General features: G+C 43.7%; 1 protein-coding gene and 1 pseudogene across 1 annotated transcript in view; one reads left to right on the top strand and one right to left on the bottom strand.

Annotated features, from left to right (window-relative positions):
* Nucleotides 1-20,124, bottom strand: part of SLC9A7 (solute carrier family 9 member A7) — a 118,208-nt gene that overhangs the window by 74,236 nt on the left and 23,848 nt on the right. The window lies entirely within an intron of this gene.
* Nucleotides 17,744-19,356, top strand: LOC114226891 (adenylate kinase 2, mitochondrial-like; annotated as a pseudogene).

Raw genomic sequence — 20,124 nt, 5'->3', positions numbered from 1 at the left:
ACGTGGGGTATGTGTGTAACGGGTGTGCTGAGGCAACATGGGAGGTTGTGCTCATGTGATTGTGCACCACGCAGGGTGGTTCTGAGACGGTGTACCAGGCTCAGCATGTGTACCAGGCTCAGCATTGGATAAACAAACATTTCTGGAATGCTGAGCAGGGACTGTGTAGACGGTATGTGGAGACCTAGCAGCATGTCAGGAGAGCTTTGTGGGTCTGGTAAGGGCAGTGCTTGTGCGACAGCATGTGTATGTGAGCGTATCCCATGTCATGTGCCCTGTCACGGTGCCTCTGAGTGGCTGACAGCGTGAGCAGCTCTGTACACGTGTTTGTGGAGGCATCCTATCTAACAAAGAGGGAATATGCTAATTGACCATCACTCCATCACAAAGATGGCTAAACCCACAGCTGAGGCCAAGTTCCCATAAGGAGCCTTAACGAGCAATCAGCAGGGACCTGAGGCTACGCCCTCCCCTTCCCCCATGGGGCTTGACAGGGGACCTCAGGCCACACCCCCCACCCGGCAGGGCTTGACGGGGGACCTCAAGGTGCACTGCCTGTCCTGGTGCTGGGCTAGGGGACCTCAGGCTGCTCCCCCTGCCTCAGCACCAGGCCGGGGGACCTCAGGCCACGTCCCCCACCAGGTGGGGCTTGACAGGGGACTTCAGGCCCCGCCCCCCACCTTAGCACCAGGCTGGGGGACCTTAGACTGCACCACCCACCCAGGGGTATGCTTGACAGGGGACCTCAGGCTGCGCCTCCCGCCTTGGCACCAGGCTGGGGGACCTCAAGCTTTGCCCCCTGCCCTGGCACCCAGCTGGGGGACCTCAGGCGGTGACCCCCGCCCTGGCACCAGGCCAGGGGACCTGAGGCCATGCCCCTGCCCAGCGGGGCTTGATGGGGGACCTCAAGGTGCACTTCCCGTCCTGGTGCTGGGCTAGGGGACCTCAGGCTGCTCCCCCCACCCCAGCGCCAGGCCGGGGGACCTCAGGCCACGCCCCCCACCAGGTGGGGCTTGACAAGGGACTTCAGGCTGCGCCCCCCCAATCCTGACACCAGGCCGGGGACCTCAGGCTGCACCCCCCGCCCACCAGGGCTTGACAGGGGACCTGAGGCTGCACCCCCCTGCCTGGTGGGACTTGATGGGGGACCTGAGGCTGTGCCCCCCTCCCGGTGCTGGGTCGGGGGACCTGAAGCTGTGCCCCCCCACTGGGCAGGGCTTGACAGGGGACCTCAGGCCATGCCCCCCACCCAGAAGGGCTTGACAGGGAATCTCAGGCCGTGTTCCCCACCTGGCGGGGCTTGACAGGGGACTTCAAGGCCCACCCCCGCCCCGGTCTTGGCTGGGGAACCTCAGGTCACGCCCCCCATCCTGGCACTGGGCCAAGGAATCTGAGGCTACGTCCCCTGCCCTGCAGGGCTTGTCAAGGGTGGGACTGGCCAGGTCTGGATTTAGCCCAATGGGGGCAGAGGCTGGCCGGGTCTGGGTCTCATGCAATTTTGAGGCACATGTGGGTGGGCGGGGACTTGACTCTGGGTCCCCATGGTGCGCCCCGACTCTGACAGGAGGAAGGTTTTCATATACATTTTACTCATTTTCTTTCATCTCTAACACTTCTATTATAGAGAAAGGGAAAATAGCAATATTAAAATATTTCATAATTAATCCCCTTTTAATGTGCACGAATTTCGTGCACTAGACCACTAGTCAAATATATAGTTTCAGTCTGTAAGTTAGGGACCCACCTCCAAGGGACAGAAGACATGTTTAGCACAGGAATGGGAGGAAAGAGGGGCTGGAATGGCAAGCAGCAAGAAGGGCAGAAGGCCAGTCTGAGACCCTGGGGTTGTCCATGGGCCCTCCTGTCCCTCATCTCTTATCTCTCTCAGCCCAGCTCGGCCTGCAGCCCTGTGGGAAATGGTAGAGGAGGAGGGGGGAGATTAGGAGACAAAATAATCTCCCAGGGGGACATTTAGACCCCACAGGTGGGGAGCTCTCCACAGTGCCATCTCCCTCCCCAACACACCTACCCACCTGGGTGAACTGCTCCCCCTAAAGTGGAATCTGTTCTCCCATGGAACAAGCCCTCACATCGGACATGCACGGAGTCAGGTGACATCCCAACCCAGACAGGTTAAGTGGCTCTCCCGGGGCCACACAGCTGGTGGCACAGGGCTGAGCCAGGCTCCGGGGCTTTGCCTCCACACCGCCCAGAGGCTCCTCACCGCAAGCAGCACCGTTTCCTGGGTGCTCACTGTGCTCCACAACAGCTGGAAGGCTCAGCTGCTTTCGTTCATGAACACCTGAAAAAACACTCTAGTCCGGCCAGTGTGGCTCAGTGGTTGAGCATAGACCCATGAACCAAGAGGTCACTGGTTTGATTCCCACTCAGGACACATGTTCAGGTTGTGCGTCACATCCCCAGTAGGGGTCGTCCAAGAGGCAACTGATCAATGATTCTCTCTCATCGATATTTCTATCTCTCCCTCTCCCTTCCTCTCTGAAATCAATAAAAATATATTTTTTAAAAAGTTATTTACCCAACATGAAACTTTAAAGCACTGATTCCAGCAGTTTTCTCCCCCATGCTCAACATCCCCCTAACACCTCTAACTCAACAGATCTAAGAGTTAGGTAATTCTCAGTCCACCCTATAAACATTGTTTCTCTTCCCCATTTCCTGTTCCTGTGAGAACCAGATACCTGTGAGTCATCCCTTTTTCATTTATCCCCAAGGCAGTCATCTAGTTCTGCAGAGGAGCAACCATTCTTCTCACACAAACTCTTTTTAACAGCCTTCTAGCCTCCCTGCACCCATTCCACTCCTCAGCAGCCAACCTCAAAACCACAAAAAGAACAGTAATTCTAAAATAAACATATCTGCCTAGCTTAAAGTCTTCCAGCTGAGGCAGGATAGTTAGATGTTAGGAGAATTTTTGACAAGTGGGAAAAGGGAAACTGAGGCAAATGGTTAGCAAATAGGGCCAAACAAGTCAAGCAATTTACAGCCATCTAGTAAATCCCAAGATCTTATCTTCCCTAACCAAGGACACTTGAGAGCAAATAGCTTACACCTCTGCTCCCTAACCAGAGAGTAAATAACTTAAATCACCTGGTCAAGGAGATAGATAACAGAGACCCAATTAGTGCCCAGCCAAACGCAAGAAAGAACAAATTAAGTCAGGGGGACAAATAACAAAAGACCCAATTAGACCAAACAAATCCAAGATAGATGCAAAGCTGGCCAGAAAATGACCCTGGTGTCTCTATGAACTCATTTTGGTGCATCAACATATTAAAGAACACACCTGGAAAACTGATGAATATTCTGCTGAAACCCTCCTCTGAGACCTCCCCTGAGATTCTCAGCTGCAAAAGAAAGATAAAAAGCCTTCAAGACAAAGGATACCAGCCTGGGTCTCTCTCTGGAGCAAGCCCATGCCTTATCTCAGGGGTGAGCTTTTTATACACTTTCTCCTAAACTCTCACTGTCCTCAGCTTTAATAAACACACTCTTAAAATCACTTGGACTTGTGTTGTGAAATCTTTCCTGCACTACACACATAGTACAGGCTGACCTGAGGCAGACTCAGGTCCAGTCCCCATCCAGTGACACAGTGACTCCTTACAATTCATAGGACAAGAGCCTCCACTCCTCAGCAAAGCACGACCTGTTGATTTCTTTGTGTTTATAAGGTCCTGAGGTTTTCCTTAATACCATCTTAGTGAATGGAGCTAATTTTCTGACTAGTGAGCAGCATGCCCAGTTCACATCTGATGTCCACAGTCACCGTAGGTAGGGGATCAACCAGCCGTGACTGGAAAGTTCAGGTCACCAGTCAGCCAGCACCTTCTCAGTTTCAGACGAATGCCAAGGCCTACCTGACTGCCCCCACAGGAGAAGGGACCCAAGGCTCATATATGGGGTGTCCCCAAAAATGTATACACACTGTAACAGCTGATAGCTCAATTTTGAAAATGAAACCCATTTTCATAAACACCGCCTTGATAACTATTCAAAGTGTGTGTATACATTTTTGGGGGGACACATTCACGGCGGCTGGCTGGCTGAATAAGCAAAATGTGGCCACAAAAAGGAATTTGCATCTGTGAGACTGATCTATTTAAGGCTATTGCTCAAATCCAATCAACTGGCCACCTAAGCAAAGGAGTCCAAAGAGAGATTAACCATGAAAGGAAGAGAAATTAAGCCAGGAGAAAGGACATACTTTCTGTTCAGAATAACAAAGAGGGACATATCACCTTCATTAAAGGTACTCACAATAGGTGAACAAAGTAAAAGGGGGAGTGTTTCCAGCCACTGGAAAGTAGAGCCCAAGATAGTCTTTTTCCACCACCATGGACTAGGTTCTTCCTTCCACGTGTCTCTCAGTCACTCAGTCCCAAACTATAGCTTTTGTTTGCAGAGAGATGAAAAATGTCTCCCTGAATTGTACTGACACCAAGTAACACTGAACAGAACAAACAGTAGTAACCGGGGATCGGTAAGAGCAATCCATTTAATGACAGCATACACAATTGGAATCTCACCAGGTTACACATTCAACAGGTATTTATTGAGCAGTTTACCACATGCCAGGCACTAGGAATACAGTGGTCAATAGAGTGAGAAAAATCCTAACCGTAATGCACATTCTAGGAGGGGAAACAACAATTTAAAAACAAGATATATAGTCCTGGCCAGATGGCTCAGTTGGTTGGAGCATCATCCTGTACACCAAAAGGCTGCAGCTTCGATTCCCGGTCAGGGCACATACCTAGGTTGCAGGTTTGATCCCCAGTTGGGGTGAATATGAGAGGCAGCCAATTGATGTTTCTCTCTCTCTCTCTCTCTCTCTCTCTCTCTCTCTCTCTCTGTCTCTCCATTCCTCTCTCTCTAAAAATCAATAAAAAGATACCCTTGTGTAAGGATTTTAAAAAAGATAAATAAATTACATAATACTTTAGAAGTACTGTGGAGAAAAATAAAGGAGGGAGGAGCACAGGTAGTGTTGTGTGTTGTGGAAGGTCCTGGATTAGGACAATGGTGCAATATTACAGAGCAAGAAAAGAGGTTTCAATGAAAAGAAAATGTGATAAACCATCATAAATACAGCAGGTTCCCTGCTCATCTTCTTGCCATTATATTCTCTGCCAGTAATTTTTTCCATGTTTTTACAAACAAAATCTCCACATCTTGATTACTTAAACTAACAAAAAACCAATGTTCATATCATCATGTGATAAATATGTGTTGAGAACCCATTCTATGTATCAGGCCCTGTAAAGCACTAACCCTAACCCTACCACATAAAGTGCACAGTGGTTCCTATCCCCTTCGAATCCATAATCCAATTAAAGGTAAAATTGTAGAAAAGAAAAACATAAGCACTGGTAGAGAGTCTAGTGATCATCCTTTTACTTGTATTACAGCAGTGGGAGCTCACAGTTCTCACTGAGTCATCCGGCAGTCGAATGCCGTGTGGGCAGGGAGGTCACCTCACAATCTAGAGGGGTGCAGACAGCAATCTAATGTAACAGAAAGGAAAGATCCGCTGCAAAATGCACCGTGAATAAGTTGAATATGGTGATTAAGATACGAATGAGGCAAAAGAACAAAGAGAAGTAAAAGAAGACACCAAGGCTTTGGATACCATTTACAGAAGTGAGAATGTCCAGTGGCCAAACTGGCATTAAAAACGGAAGGTGCTATGTCTAAACTGATTTCACAGCGAACTACCTTCAGGGGGAAACAGCTCAAAGGATGAGAACATTTGCTTCCAAGAAAGAGAACGGGACAAATTCCTGTCCACGGACAAAGGGAGGCCTATTTTTCAGTTGTCTTCTCCTGGAACTTTTGAATTCTGTACTGGTGCATGTACTAGTATTATCTTACTACAAAAATAATTTTTCAGAGTAGCGGGTTTCAGGACTGTATTGTAGAAATTACATACAGGACATAAAGACCTGTAAGCCAGCTATGTAAAAATGATACCTGAAACCACAGATCAGAGAGTAAAAAGAAAGTTATCAGAACAAGGACTACATGATCTCACTCATTTATGGAATACAATGAACAACATAAACTGATGAACAAAAACAGTTCCAGAGACAGAGAAACATCGATCAGACCGTCAAACCTCAGAGGGAAGGTAGGGGAGGGTGGGAGTAAGGGGGAGAGATCAACCAAAGGACTTGTATGCATGCATATAAGCCTAACCAATGGACACAGACACCAGGGGGGGGAGGGCATGAGTGGGGGGCGTGGGGGAATAATGGGGGAATAAGGACACATATGTAACACCTTAATCAAAAAAAAAATTTTTTTTAAAAGAACAAGGACTGGCCCCTCCCCATTTAAGCAAGCTGAGTGAAAACAGGGACAACTGGGCAGTCAGAAAAACCTCCTACATGACAGGAAGAACCCCATTCAAAAATACTACTAAAAGTATCCTGGAATGCATCTGGAATAGGGGAGCAGATATGAGGACCCCAACAGATTTAAAGGCAAGAGAATGAAGGTTGTCTTCAGAGTAAGGCAGCAAAATTGCCATATGTTAGATATAATTGGCAAATTGTGGGAGTAAACTAGGGGATTAGCTGTTTGTGTGCCCTGAAGAAGCCTGGGAATCCCCAAACGGCAAGTGACCCACCTGGAATGCACCTGAAATTCATTTGGGGGAAATCCAGTCCACTCAATGGTAACCAGTTTGGGAAATAAATACTATGAAAAAAAAGAGGAAGAAATGCAAACCCCCAAAAGTCAGATGGTGAGATCATCCATACAGCCACTGGCTTAAAGGACATAGAACCTTCCCTGGCCAACAGTGGGAAAAATACAAGGCTATCCCTACTGAGGAGAAGGACCCATCAACCTTTTCTAGTCTATATATGAGCATATCATAAGCGATTGCCTCTGTTCTTATTTTGTCATAAGTAACCTTCTGATGACAACCCGGGATTCCCTGCTGCTTGTCTACACAGAGAAAATACTCCGCTCTGCTTCAACTTACATCTGCTGTGCTTCAAGCCAACTCTCTTCTCCTACATCCGTGGTCAGCAAACTGCGGCTCACGAGCCACATGCGGCTCTTTGGCCCCTTGAGTGTGGCTCTTCCACAAAATACCACGGCCTGGGCGAGTCTATTTTGAAGAAGTGGCGTTAGAAGAAGTTTAAGTTTAAAAAATGTGGCTCTCAAAAGAAATTTCAATCGTTGTCCTGTTGATATTTGGCTCTGTGGACTGATGAGTTTGCCGACCACTGTCCTACATTAATAAAGTGGCACTGTGGTTGAGGTTTGGGCTCTCTGAGCCTGATTAACATGAGCCTAGTCCTACCACTCAGGCTGCTGACAACTTCAGCTTATGGTCCGGCAATGTCATTGTCTACACTCTGGGCCCAGGTTCATGCTAACTATGTGGCTCTTGTAGCCTGCAAGCCTTTTCCTGGCAGCATTTGTGCTACAGGCCTTAACATAAAACTGCAAAAGTGTCTGTTTTCCCAGTTCTGTTTCACAGCTCACCCCTGAAATGACAATTATGGCTGTATCCTCCAGGTCTGTTTTAAGGTTGACAGAGAGTACCAATGTTCTCTGCTAATCTAGTCACTTCCAACAGGGGTATAAATCACTGTTAAAAGCCATCAAAAAACACCTTGGCATAAAGCAATCACAAAAATCTCAAACATACGGACTCTTTATCATTCATTACTGACTTAACTGTCCTACTTGGCCTTGGCCGACTGAGCACTACACACAGAAGAGAGAAAATCTCTTGGCTTAGGGCATAAAGGTCAATCTGTATTCTTCCCCTCCCAGTGCCTTTCCCTCCCTTCTGCCTCTAATACAACCATCACTCATTGTAGTCTATATCCAGTCCAAGGTTTAGTAAATATACATATCCAAAAATATATAATATTCTTTTGCTTCTTGTAACTTACATAAATAGTATCATATAGAATTAGGAAACAGGTTTAGTTGCTGGAACAAAGACCAAAATAATAGTGGCTTAAACAAGACAGGAGTTTATATTTCTCTCAGGTGAGAGTCAGAGCATAAATATTCCTAAGACAACATGGTGGTCCCCATGTCTTACTGGTCTACCAACCTCAGGGTGTTGGCCTCACCATCAGGCTCACATTTCAGGGAGAGAGAATTAAGAGCAGGACAAGGAAAGGCTCTTCCCTTCCCTTTATGAGGACAGCCTCTCTTACACCCACTGGCCACCACCTGGTCACATGGTCACATATAGCTGCAAGAGAGGCTAGAAAAGAAAGTTTTCTTTCTAGGAAACCATTTCTCCTTCTAAAATTCAATTACTATGGAAGAAATAGAAAGCAGATACCGGGGGACAAGTAGCATTCTCTGCTATATTTACTGGATGTATTTTGCTGCATCTCCCTTTTTTTAATATTATGTTTTTGAGAGTTACCCATGTTCAAAACATAGAATTTCATGCATGTTCATTGCTGTTAACTTATACATTGTACATCTTAAGAGAGCTAATGTAACATATCCGTTTCAGAATTTAGAATCTAAATTCTAAATGTGATGTATGTAAATATAGTGTATAGCCTGGTAGGTGTGGCTCAGTGATTAAGCATCAACCCATGAACCAAGAGATCACTGGTTCAATTCCCAGTCAGGGCACATGCCCAGGTTTTGGGCTCAAAACCCAGTAGGAGGCATGCAGAAGGCATCCGATCAATGATTCTCTCTCTTCGGTGTTTCTTTTCCTTTTTTAAAAAGATATATATTTTTATTGATTTCAGAGAGGAAGGGAGAGGGAGGAAGAGAAAGAAACATCAATGATGAGAATTGATGTTTGAGCCACCTCTTGAGCCACCTCCCCACCCCCCGGGATCAAGCCGCAACCCAGGCATGTGCCCTTGACCGGAATTGAACCCGGGACCCTTCAGTCCATAGGCTGACACTCTATCCACTGAGCACAATCAGCTAGGGGTCTCTTCAGTGTTTCTATCTCTCTCTCCCTCTCCCTTCCTCTCTCTGTCTCTAAAATCAATAAAAACCTACGAAATAAATAAAGCGTATATTTATAAAGTGTTTGGAAATGTGATGTCAATTAAATGCTAAACTATATGGATCAGTCTCAGATACAGTCTGGTTGTTTTATAAAGCCTTTACAGTAGTACCCTACAGCAAGCCAATTAAAATAGAAACTGATAATACTAAACTATATAGAAGAGGAATTAAATGGTCCTTGACTTTCTGTTACAGTATGCAGTCAAGCATGACACGGATGGTGTCCTGGGTTTCGTGGCAATTGAAACAAAAAGAAAAACACTGTGTCCCATTTGATTTGCATCATTTTGATAAAGGGAAATAAATCAGTTAAGAGAAATTAAATGTTTGCTTAATCCTAATTCTAAAACAAATCTGACATGTGACCCCTTATGAAGGCTCAATTAACAAAAAAGGATAACATCTTTAACAACCACTTATACAGAAAATGCACAAGGTTTCTCCAGGAAAATGTTTTCTTGGTTGATCCTTAACAAGTAGAGAATTTAACATTAAAAATTTATCTGCAGCCCAGCCAGGGTGGTTCAGTGGTTGAGTGTCCACCTATGAACCAGGAGATCACAGTTGGATTCCCGGTCAGGGCACATGCCCAGGATGTGGGCTTGGTCCCCAGTGTGGGGTGTGCAGGAGGCAGCCAATCAATGATTCTCTCTCACCATTGATGTTTCTATCTCTCTCCCTCTCCCTTCCTCTCTCTGAAATCAATTTTTAAAAATGTATCTGCAGAGGATCATGTTAGTGTTCCAGGTTCATGTCGACGTGGATTCCTATCCAGGAGGGAACATCTATGAGGACCTGTCCACTCAGGAAAGGCCAATTCTGCCCAGAGCCTGGTCGCTTCCCTTTGGTGTGGTACTTTGGAAGCCATATTATTAGTGACTCTAGCATAATAAGGGGATTTTTCTCTCTCCTATAATTAACTCAAGGTTTCAAACCATTTTGAAGAAGTGAAAAGATACTGGTTATTTCTGTGGGCCTTTTTTTCCATGACTGTGAAACATCTAAATATAGTATCTTCCTTTTAACTTTTACTCATATTCAAAAGTTATTTTTTCTAAACCACAGTTAAAATATATTACCCCGATGTTGTTTGCTTCTAAGTAATTTGGCCCAAACAGAAAAAGTATATTTCAGTGTGTTAAGAGATAATAGCTTCAAATCAATCAGTGCAGGATAAGAAATACTTATTGAATACCCACTTTACGTATACTACGTGTTTTACTTACAACATTATCTCTTCATTTTCAACATAACTTTATGAGCTAGGGATTATTAATGCTACTTTATCATTAATAAAATCAGATCTCCTAATAACTTGCTTATTTCCAGTTAAGCAGTCAAATATCCTTGAAATTTGCTTACTATTTATTTTATTAGAATCTTATTTTTAACTTTTTGAAATTCTTACTTTTACAAAAATAGAACCTAGAAATAATTTATACTGTGGCTAATCCCCAATCATTCCTGAAATAAATTGAGTCCACATAGATGAACAGATTAAAAGGCTGTGGTACATTTACACAATGGAATACTATGTAGCTGTAAAAAAAGAAGGATCTCTGCCAAAACCGGTTTGGCTCAGTGGCTAGAGCGTCAGCCTGCAGACTGAAGGGTCCCAGGTTTGATTCCGGTCAAGGGCATGTACCTTGGTTGCGGGCACATCCCCAGTAGGGGGTTGTGCAGGAGGCAGCTGATCGATGTTTCTCTCTCATCGATGTTTCTAACTCTCTATCTCTCTCCCTTCCTCTCTGTAAAAAATCAATAAAATATTTTTTTTAAAAAAAAAAGAAGGATCTCTTACCCTTTAAGACAGCAAGGATGGACCTGGCGAGTATTATGCTAAGCAAAATAAGCCAATCAGAGAAAGTCAAGTATCACATGATCACACTTACATGTGGAATCTAATGAACAAAATAAAGTGATGAACAAAAATGATCCAAAGACATTGAGGCATGGAACAGACTGATGAGTCTCAGAGGTGAGGGAATGGGAAGAGATTAACCAGAGAATTTCTATTCATATATAAATAGCCCATGGACAGACAATAGTGTGGGGAAGGGAGAGGGTTAGAGGGGGCAAATGGGGGGGAAGGATATCTGTAATACTTTCAACAATGAATTTTTAAAACCCTAAAAAAATATTAAGATATGCATTTTTTTCCTAAAAAAAAAAAAAAAGCTGGTTTCAAGGAGAAAAGGAGAGATTAGCATATATAGTCAATGGAAGAAAGAACACTGGAAAAAAAAGATTGCTAAGTTAGATTTTAAAATACTGATTTCTATGGTCTGAACATTTGTGTTCCCCCCCAAAATTCATATGTTGAAAGCCTAACCCCAAAGCAGATGGTAAGAGATGGAACCTTTGGAAAGTACTTAATTCACAAAGATGGAACCCTCATAAATCAGATTAGTACTTGATAAAAGAGGTTCCAGACAGATCTCTAGCCCCTTTTGCCATGTGAAAATACAACAAAAACAAAACAAACAAAAGAATAAGTTGACTGAATAGGTTTTTCTCTGTAATGGCTAAAGTGCAGCTATTGCCTGAAAATGGTCACAATCCTACATAATAAAGAGGTAATATGCAAATTGACCATCATTTCAACACACAAGATGGCCACCCCCACATGGACACAAGATGGCCGCCACAAGATGGCCAGCAGGGGAGGGCAGTTGGGAGGGACCAGGCCTGCAAGGGAGGGCAGTTGTGGGGGACCAGGCCTACAGGTGAGGGCAGTTGGGGGCGACCAGGCTGGCAGGGTCGGGCAGTTAGGGGCAATCAGGCCAGCAGGGGAGCAGTTAGGTGTCAATCAGGCTGGCAGGGGAGTGGTTAGGGGGTGATCAGGCTGGCAGGCAGAAGCAGTTAGGGGCAATCAGGCAGGCAGGCAGGCGAGCAGTTGGGAGCCAACAGTCCTGTATTGTGAGAGGGATGTCCAACTGCCCGTTTAGGCCTGATCCCACAGTTGGACATCCCCTGAGGGGTCCAGATTGGAGAGGGTGCTGGCTGGGCCGAGGGACACCCCACACACACACGTGCATGAATTTCATGCACCGGGCCTGTAGTATTTTAATAACTATGTTATTATTCATTGCTCCTCCAATTCAAATATGAGTCCAGTGATACAAGATTAAGTTCTGGATCTAATAAAATTTTTGGTTAATTAAGAATGACAAATGTGATATATAGTGTATTTTTTAGCCTTGAAAAGTCTTTGCGCACACATTACTTAATTTTTTTCCCTAATGCATGCATTAGTCTTCTTTTATAAGTCAAGATACTGGAATCTAGAGATAGTAAATGATCTGCTCAAGTACCAATATGTACTGAAAGAGTGAAGCAGTGACTCAGACCCGAGACTTCTGACTCCTGAACGAGTGCTCACATATATAGAACTGGATGCACAATACATTTTAAAGTGGCTAACTGACAAAGCGAATGTTTGCAGACCCTTAGAGGGCTCTGCCGTCCTGTAACATACGGTAAAGATATGCTTTTTTTTTAAGAGTCCCTAAGCTTATAGCAAATGAAAATCAAACAAAGAAGGACTCCCTGTTGCCTGCATTACTCAGCCACTAGATGCTGAGAGCCCTGAGATGACTAAGGCAGGATCCCACTCTGTAAGATAAGAAGCTCTAGCACAGAGCAGAAGTGCTGCAGTAGAAACAAGTGCTAAGGGAGCACGGAGGAGGGGAAGTAATTACCTTGCCCAAATATGCTTTCAAACTCCCCACTGACTCATCTAAAAGAACATTTGAAATAACAACTGTGAGGATCTAAGCCTATCTATCATGAAGGCACTCACTGTTCTGGTTCAAAATATCCAGCAGCAGCAGCAAATTGGAGGACTAACTGGTTTGTACCCAAACAGGAAGCAATGATTCTGACCATCAACAGGCAAATAATTCTCAACTCTCTTCAAGACCCTATTTGGAGCTATTTTGATAATAATTTAGTTTTTCTTCATTCCTGTTTCCTTTTTTTTTTTTTTTTGGTCTGAATCCAGTTTCTTGCTGTTGGTGAAAGGGAAACCACCCTGTCCAAAAGTCAGTTGTCTTCTAGATAAAGCCAGAAATCTGACCAAAAGGGTAGGGCTACCTAGGACAAATCAAATAAAAAACACTAGACCTGGTCCTCTATCCTGCACATCCGGTCACATGAGTTATGCCAACATGCACTCACCAGAATAATCTCATTGCATTTCACCAAAGAAATAATGAAATAGTTGGAAGGGGCCATCACGTTATTGAACATTGCAGACAGGAGCTATGTCATAAAAAGCAAATTTGCAATTGCAGTCTATATTCCTGGGAAATACTCGAATGGTGTGCTTCAAGTCCTATAAATGGACATATATGTTATAGACATTCATTACACAAGGGGTCAAGTGAATAGAAATCTCAGTACCACAAAAATTGCCCTAATATTTCTTTTGGTAATTGTTATTATGTTTGGGTAATAAAGTGTTACCTTAAAGTCATTAAGAAAAAATACTCTTCAAGGAAATCTAAGCAGTCCTTTCCTCAAATCTATATATATCAAAACCTAAGCAACCATTACAACTGAATGGCCGGAACGACTGAACAACCGGTCACTATGATGTGCACTGACCACCAGGGGGCAGACGCTCAATGCAGGAGCTGCCCCCTGGTGGTCAGTGCGCTCCCACAGCGGAAGCACCGCTCAGCCAGAAGCTGGGCTCATGGCTGGTGAGCTCAGCTGTGGCAGCAGCAGCAGCAGGCACAGCGGGGCCAGGATGAGCGGCAGCGGAGCTGCACCTGGCCCCAGCTGGGGCTCCTTCCCAGCCACCTGCTGCTTCAACACTGCTACATCCCTTGCGGGGAATGTCGAACTGCCAGGTTTCAAGCCTGGCCTGCAGGGATCAGGCCAAAACCCAGCAGTCTGACATCCCCCGAGGGTCCCGGATTGCAAGAGGGCACAGGCCAGACTGAGGGACCCCACCTGTGCATGAATCCATGCACTGGGCCTCTAGTATCCTAATAAATATTGATGTAGGATCATCCAAAACCTTTATTCTCCTTAGAAACATACTTTAAATATTTATCCAACTGATGAGTTAAAGTAAACACATAAATCCAATTAGAACATCAATGAGCACAATATGAAAACGGACAGAAGCCCAGCCAGTGTGGCTCAGTGGTTGAGTGTTGACCTATGAACCAGGAGGTCATGGTTGAATTCCAGGTCAGGGCATATGCCCGGGTTGCGGGCTCGATTCCCAGTAGAGGGCGTGCAGGAGGCAGCCGATCCATGATTCTCTCTCATCATTGATGTTTCTATTTCTCTGTCCCTCTCCCTTCCTCTCTGAAATCAATACAAATATTTTTAAAGAAATAAAAAAGACAGAAGAAAAGCCATAATCAACCAAAAAAAGTTACCTGAAGAAAACCATTCAAAATAAGCTTAAAATTTTGCACTTTTGGCTGACAAGAGCAAAATGGAAAGCATGACAATAAACATGAGTTTCATATTCTAGCCTAAGCCTTCATATATCAAAAATGTATTTCATTGCTCCTGTGCTCTAAGAAGAATCTGTCACAGGGTTCTTGTGGAAATTGGGAGGAGAGGAACTACTCATATCAACAATAACTTTAACATTTTTCTCCAAAATGCCAAGGCATTCCACATAAAAGTAGGCCTCAGAGAAAACTAAAGACATAATGTTAGTTTGGTTCTATAAGGGCAATCCTGGGGGTAAAATATTGGAGGGCAAAATAATATGATCCGATCTGTCATTTCCTGATGTTTTTGACTGAAATTATTTTTTGAAGAATTAATAATATATTCTTTAAGAACATTTCTTTCTCAAATACCAACATTTTCAGCCAACATTCTGACAGGAGCTGGATGAATAACCAACACGACTAAGGTCATTACTGAGAACCTCAATAGCTGGTCATTCAAAAGCTCTATAATCTTTGGTTCCAGGTGTGTTGGTTATAAAGATGTTTGTTATTAAATAAATCAAAGCCCTAGCTGGTTTGGCTCAGTGGACAGAGAGTCGGCCTGCAGACTGAAGGGTCTCAGGTTCAATTCCAGTCAAGGGCACATGCCTGGCTTGCAGCTTGATCCCGGGGGGGCGGGAAGGGGGGGGGAGGCAGGAGGCAGGAGGCAGCCGATCAGTGATTCTCTCTCTTCTCTCTCATCATTGATGTTTCTTTCTCTTTCTCCCTCTCCCTACCTCTCTGAAATCAATAAAAATATATATTTTTTAAATCAAAGATCCTGATATGTATATTCTTGCCTGCTGAAGAGAAGTTCTAAAATCACAAACAAGAGCTTCCTCAGAAAGCATTTGAGCAATTACTTGATTCAAGCACAAAAATGTGGTACCACTGAGCAGGCACCTCATCACACCCACATCCTGTCTTTTCCCAGTCCTGACAACTGTGATTATCTTTGTGATCCGATTTGAAGATATAATTTGATTTAACTGAGTTGTTCATACAAAATTCCAGAAAATAATTTTATCCTTAATAGAGTTTAATATAAAAGTCTGATTAGATTCAACAGCTCTAATAGATAAGGCTCTTTCTACTTCTCAAGTTAAGTCATTTATGATATCTGCCAAGAGACTTTATTAATAATTCTCCAGAATGGCAGAGAACACAATGTGTCTCCATTTTACCATTCTAATCATCCAGGAGAAGAGTGGAATTTTCAAAGAGGCAAATAGTTCTCCTCGGTCATGTTACCCTGGATAGAAATCAAAACTGCAAGAGAACAGGAGACAAGGGAAATGGCACACTCAGCCTCTGGTTTCTCTAGCTTCCCAAGCTAGGAGCAAATAATTCTTTTTAAAAATTCATCCTTCCAAGAAGTAAATACATTTGCTTTGAAATTCAATTTCCTGTAGATTCATCTTCAGATGCTGCACAGTTTTAAATTAGTGCAATTATCACAACATAGCCTGGCTTCTAAAGTAATGGCCCAGGACTGAACAAAGACCCTCCCTCCATGCTTCCCCACCAAAGGCTATGGAGACTCTCAGGCAACCAATCATTGAGCAATCACGAACCAAGCAATCAAGGACCATGCCTTTACAGACCTTATGGTCTAGTGCAGGTAGGGAAGAGTGGCCAAATAAGTTTTTTAAAAAGAGATGATGATGTATTGTGGTAAATGTATAAGTGAAGGCCGTTGGTAACACTCATCAGCAAGAGGCATTTTTTGTTACATTTTGCTTCCCACATCCCCAATCAGCATATAACTTCATAGTTTGAACTAGTAATTGTACAAACACTAGAATAAACGTGCGTTTTCTATTCTAGCCTAAGTGTTGATTAGCCAAAAACCAATTTTGATATCCTGTTCAAGGAAAACTTGTCTCTGTTTTTTTGTGGGTGGTGGGTGGGGTGGGGACTAGATACCAGGAACAACAATAGCCTTAATTTTACTTTGCCCTAAAATGCAAAGGTGTCCCACACATAAGTAGTCTATGAATATGGGTTTCAAAACAAACATAAAGCCTTAACTTAGTTTCATTATGTTTTAGAACTGTCCCTGCCTTAATGTCTAAACAACTATTTTAAGTCCTCCTAATAAGGGAGAAATGCCTATTTGTTTATGGCTTTTGTAAATATAAATACAGTGACCTATGGCTCTTTTATTTTTTTAATATTTATTGTTGAGAATATTACAGATATCCCCCTTCTCTCCCGCATTGAGCCCCTCCTCCTGGTTCCCACTCCATCTCAGGCCTTCACCTCACTATTGTCTGCGTATCCATGGCTTTTTAAAAAAAATATGCTTTTATTGATTTTAGAGAAAGAGGAAGGGAGAGATAGAAACATTAATGAGAAAAAAACACACCAATCAGCTGTCTACTGCATGCCCCCTACTGGGGATTGAGCCTGAAATCCAGGCATGTGCCCTGACCGGGGATCTAACCAGTGTCCTCTTGGTTCATAGGCCGACACTCACCCACTGAGCCACACTGAACGGGCTCTATGGCTTTTTAAAAAAAAAAACAACACTTAGTTTCTGTGACAGTGCTGGTTAATCTAGCTAACAGAGTTATTTGCAGAAAAATGGAGCACAATAGAGTTGCTTTTTTTTTAATCCTCACCCAAGGATATGTTTTTATTGATTTTAGAGAGAGAAGAAAGGAGAGAAAGAAAAAATCAATTTGAGAAACACCGATCGGTTGCCCCCATATGCACCCTGACCACAACCCAGGTTTGTGCCTTGACTAGAAATGGAACCCACAAACTTTTGGTGATATGGGACAACGCTTCAACTGATTGAGCCACCCCGTCAGAGCTAGAGTTTCTCATATACAAGAACTGTTTCCTCCCAAACCATAGTTACTTGAATTATTCTTTGATTATTTGTAACAACTAAACTTCAGTGAGGCAAGAAAATAATTTTATCAACCCCATTTATGATGTTTAAGTATTACATACAAAAAATTGAAGTATTAGCCGAAACCGGTTTGCTCAGTGGATAGAGCGTCGGCCTGTGGACTGAAAGGTCCCAGGTTCGATTCCGGTCAAGGGCATGTACCTTGGTTGCGGGCACATCCCCAGTAGTGGGTGTGCAGGAGGCAGCTGATGGATGTTTCTAACTCTCTATTCCTCTCCCTTCCTCTCTGTAAAAAAATCAATAAAATATATTTTTTAAAAATTGAAATATTAAAGAAAGTAATCAAACAAGACATGGATGGTGGTAAGAGGTTTCGGCAGCCATGGCTCCCAATGTGCCTGTGGCTGAATCTGCCCCAGAGTCCTAAAGGCATCCAGGCCCTACTGCTGGGGCTGCCCAGGGCCAGCAAGGGTACTCAGGCCCCCAAATTGGCCCAAAACTTGTGCCTGCAATCTGGCTATTGGGGACATGCTGAGGACCATGGCAGCTTCTGGCTCAGAGCTGGGGGGAAAGCTGAAGGCAACTATGGATGCCGGGAAACTGATGAGCGATGCAATGGTAGTGGAGCTCAGTGAGAAGAATTTGGACATCCCCCCATGCAAAAATGGCTTTCTTCTACATGTCTTCTCTCGGAACTGGGAGGCAGGCAGAAATGCTTGATTGACCTCATGGAGCAGAGGAAAGAGAAGCTTGATTCTGTGATGGAATTCCATACCCCAGGCTCTCTTCTGACCCAGAGAATCATGGGAAGGCTCATTCACCTCTTGAGTAGATGTTCCTACCATGAGGGGTTCAACCCCCCAAAGGAGCCCATGAAAGATGACATCACTGATCAGATGATAATGAGAAGGTCTTGGAAATCCACCTGGAGGCAGTCCGCAGGCCGACGCTCTATCCACTGAGCAAAGCCAGCTAGGGCATAAATGTATTTATATGTATTCTTCATTTTCCTGTGTTGTTCAATATTTGTGAGATACATATATGTTGTTGCATGTAGTGTAGTTCATTCATTTTCATTTCTGTATAGTATTTAACTGTATGACTACCACAGTTTATTTCTCCATTTCACTGATGATAGATATCTCGATTGTTCCAATTTGGGGCTTTTTTTAACATGGCCGTTATGAACTTTTTTGTATATGGCAAGTGATCACAGAGATTTTTCTGGGATTAATTCTTAGAGTAGAATTATTGGGTTGAAAGAAATGTATATCCTTAACTTCACTAGATAATGCCAAACTTTTCTAAAGAGGTTGATATAACTTATAGTCCTAGCAATAGTATATCGGAGTTCTTGTTCCTACACAGCTTGACAAACCTGATATTTATAGGGCTTTGCATGTTTTGCCAATTTGGTAGGAATGAAATCTGATTGATTTCCATATGCATTTCCCTGATTATTAATGTGTCCTTTTAAATATTAACTATTTTGGATTTGTGGGTCCTCTTCAAGCCTTATCAATTATTTATCTACTTCTCCGTGTAGTTCTACAAAATTTTATTGTATATATTTTGTTATTTTTGTTACCAGCTTCATACAAGTTTGAAATTGTTACATCTTACCTAGCAAGTGTGTGTTTTTTTTATCTAATGATGCTCTTTGACTTAATGTAATATAACTACATGAGCTTTTTGTCTTGAAATAGACAAACTGTAAATGTTGATGAATGAATGACTTGCCTTTTGTACAGGCAGAAACTGCAGGACACTTGTAGCCTATTCAGGTGAACTGTTATTTATGTGTCTTACTATCCCATGAATTGAATAAATCATTTTTAATTTAAAAGAAAATCCACCTGGAGGTTACCACACTCAGACTCCCCTGCTGGTGGAGTTCTACAGGAAATGGTAACTCACGCTGCCATTGCTGCATCCCAGACCCCTGATGTCGTGTTTGCGAGCATTCTAGCAGCCTCCTTCAAAACCAAATCCTAGTAACAGAAGGCCAGGTGAGACTGCACCACTGCTTCTCACCTGGAGGCATGATTCCTGTACGTAGGCGCGGGGCAGAGGGGAGGGGTGGTCATGGAAGGATGAAGAGTGAAGTGTTATGGTGCCAGCCAAGGAATGTAGGAAATCAGACTGCTGTCCTGTCTGTCCTATAGTTTGGGACATGGAGGGTTTGACTACTGACCCTGGTTTCCCACACCATGAGATTGAAAAAGCATCTCCACAAACCCATTTTACAGGAGTCATAGGGAGGGTGGGGCAGGCTGGTCTCACTCCCTTCCTGACTTACCACACTGATTTACCAGTCCACCTGCTCTCATGGGTAAGTGCTCAGCAACCACTCAAAGTGTGCCCCCATCCTGCACTCTCGCCTTCTTTCATCTATGATGTGTGAAGAGACCCTTTAAATAAATGAGCAAGTGACCTAAGCAACATCATCCAAAGACTGTCCTTCCTGTACTCAAATCCTATGACTGGGATCTCTCCCCAGCAGTGTAATGTATTTTCAATTAGGTGCCTTTAACAGACCAAATGCTACCTTGTTTGGCCCGTAAATCAATAAAGTACATAAAAGTGTGTGTGTGTGTGTGTGTGTGTGTGTGTGTGTGTGTGTGTGTGTGTGTGTGTGTGTGTGTGTGTGTGTGTGAGAGAGAGAGAGAGAGAGAGAGAGAGAGAGAGAGAGAGAGAGAGAGGTGAGATATGAAGGCTGATCACAGTCTTTTCACGGGTACATATACCAAAGAAACCATTAAA

The sequence above is a fragment of the Eptesicus fuscus genome, chromosome 1 (assembly GCF_027574615.1).
Source record: "Eptesicus fuscus isolate TK198812 chromosome 1, DD_ASM_mEF_20220401, whole genome shotgun sequence".
NCBI lineage: Eukaryota > Metazoa > Chordata > Mammalia > Chiroptera > Vespertilionidae > Eptesicus > Eptesicus fuscus.
Note: the sequence above shows the minus strand (reverse complement) of the source record. Positions and strands in the feature narration are given on the sequence as shown.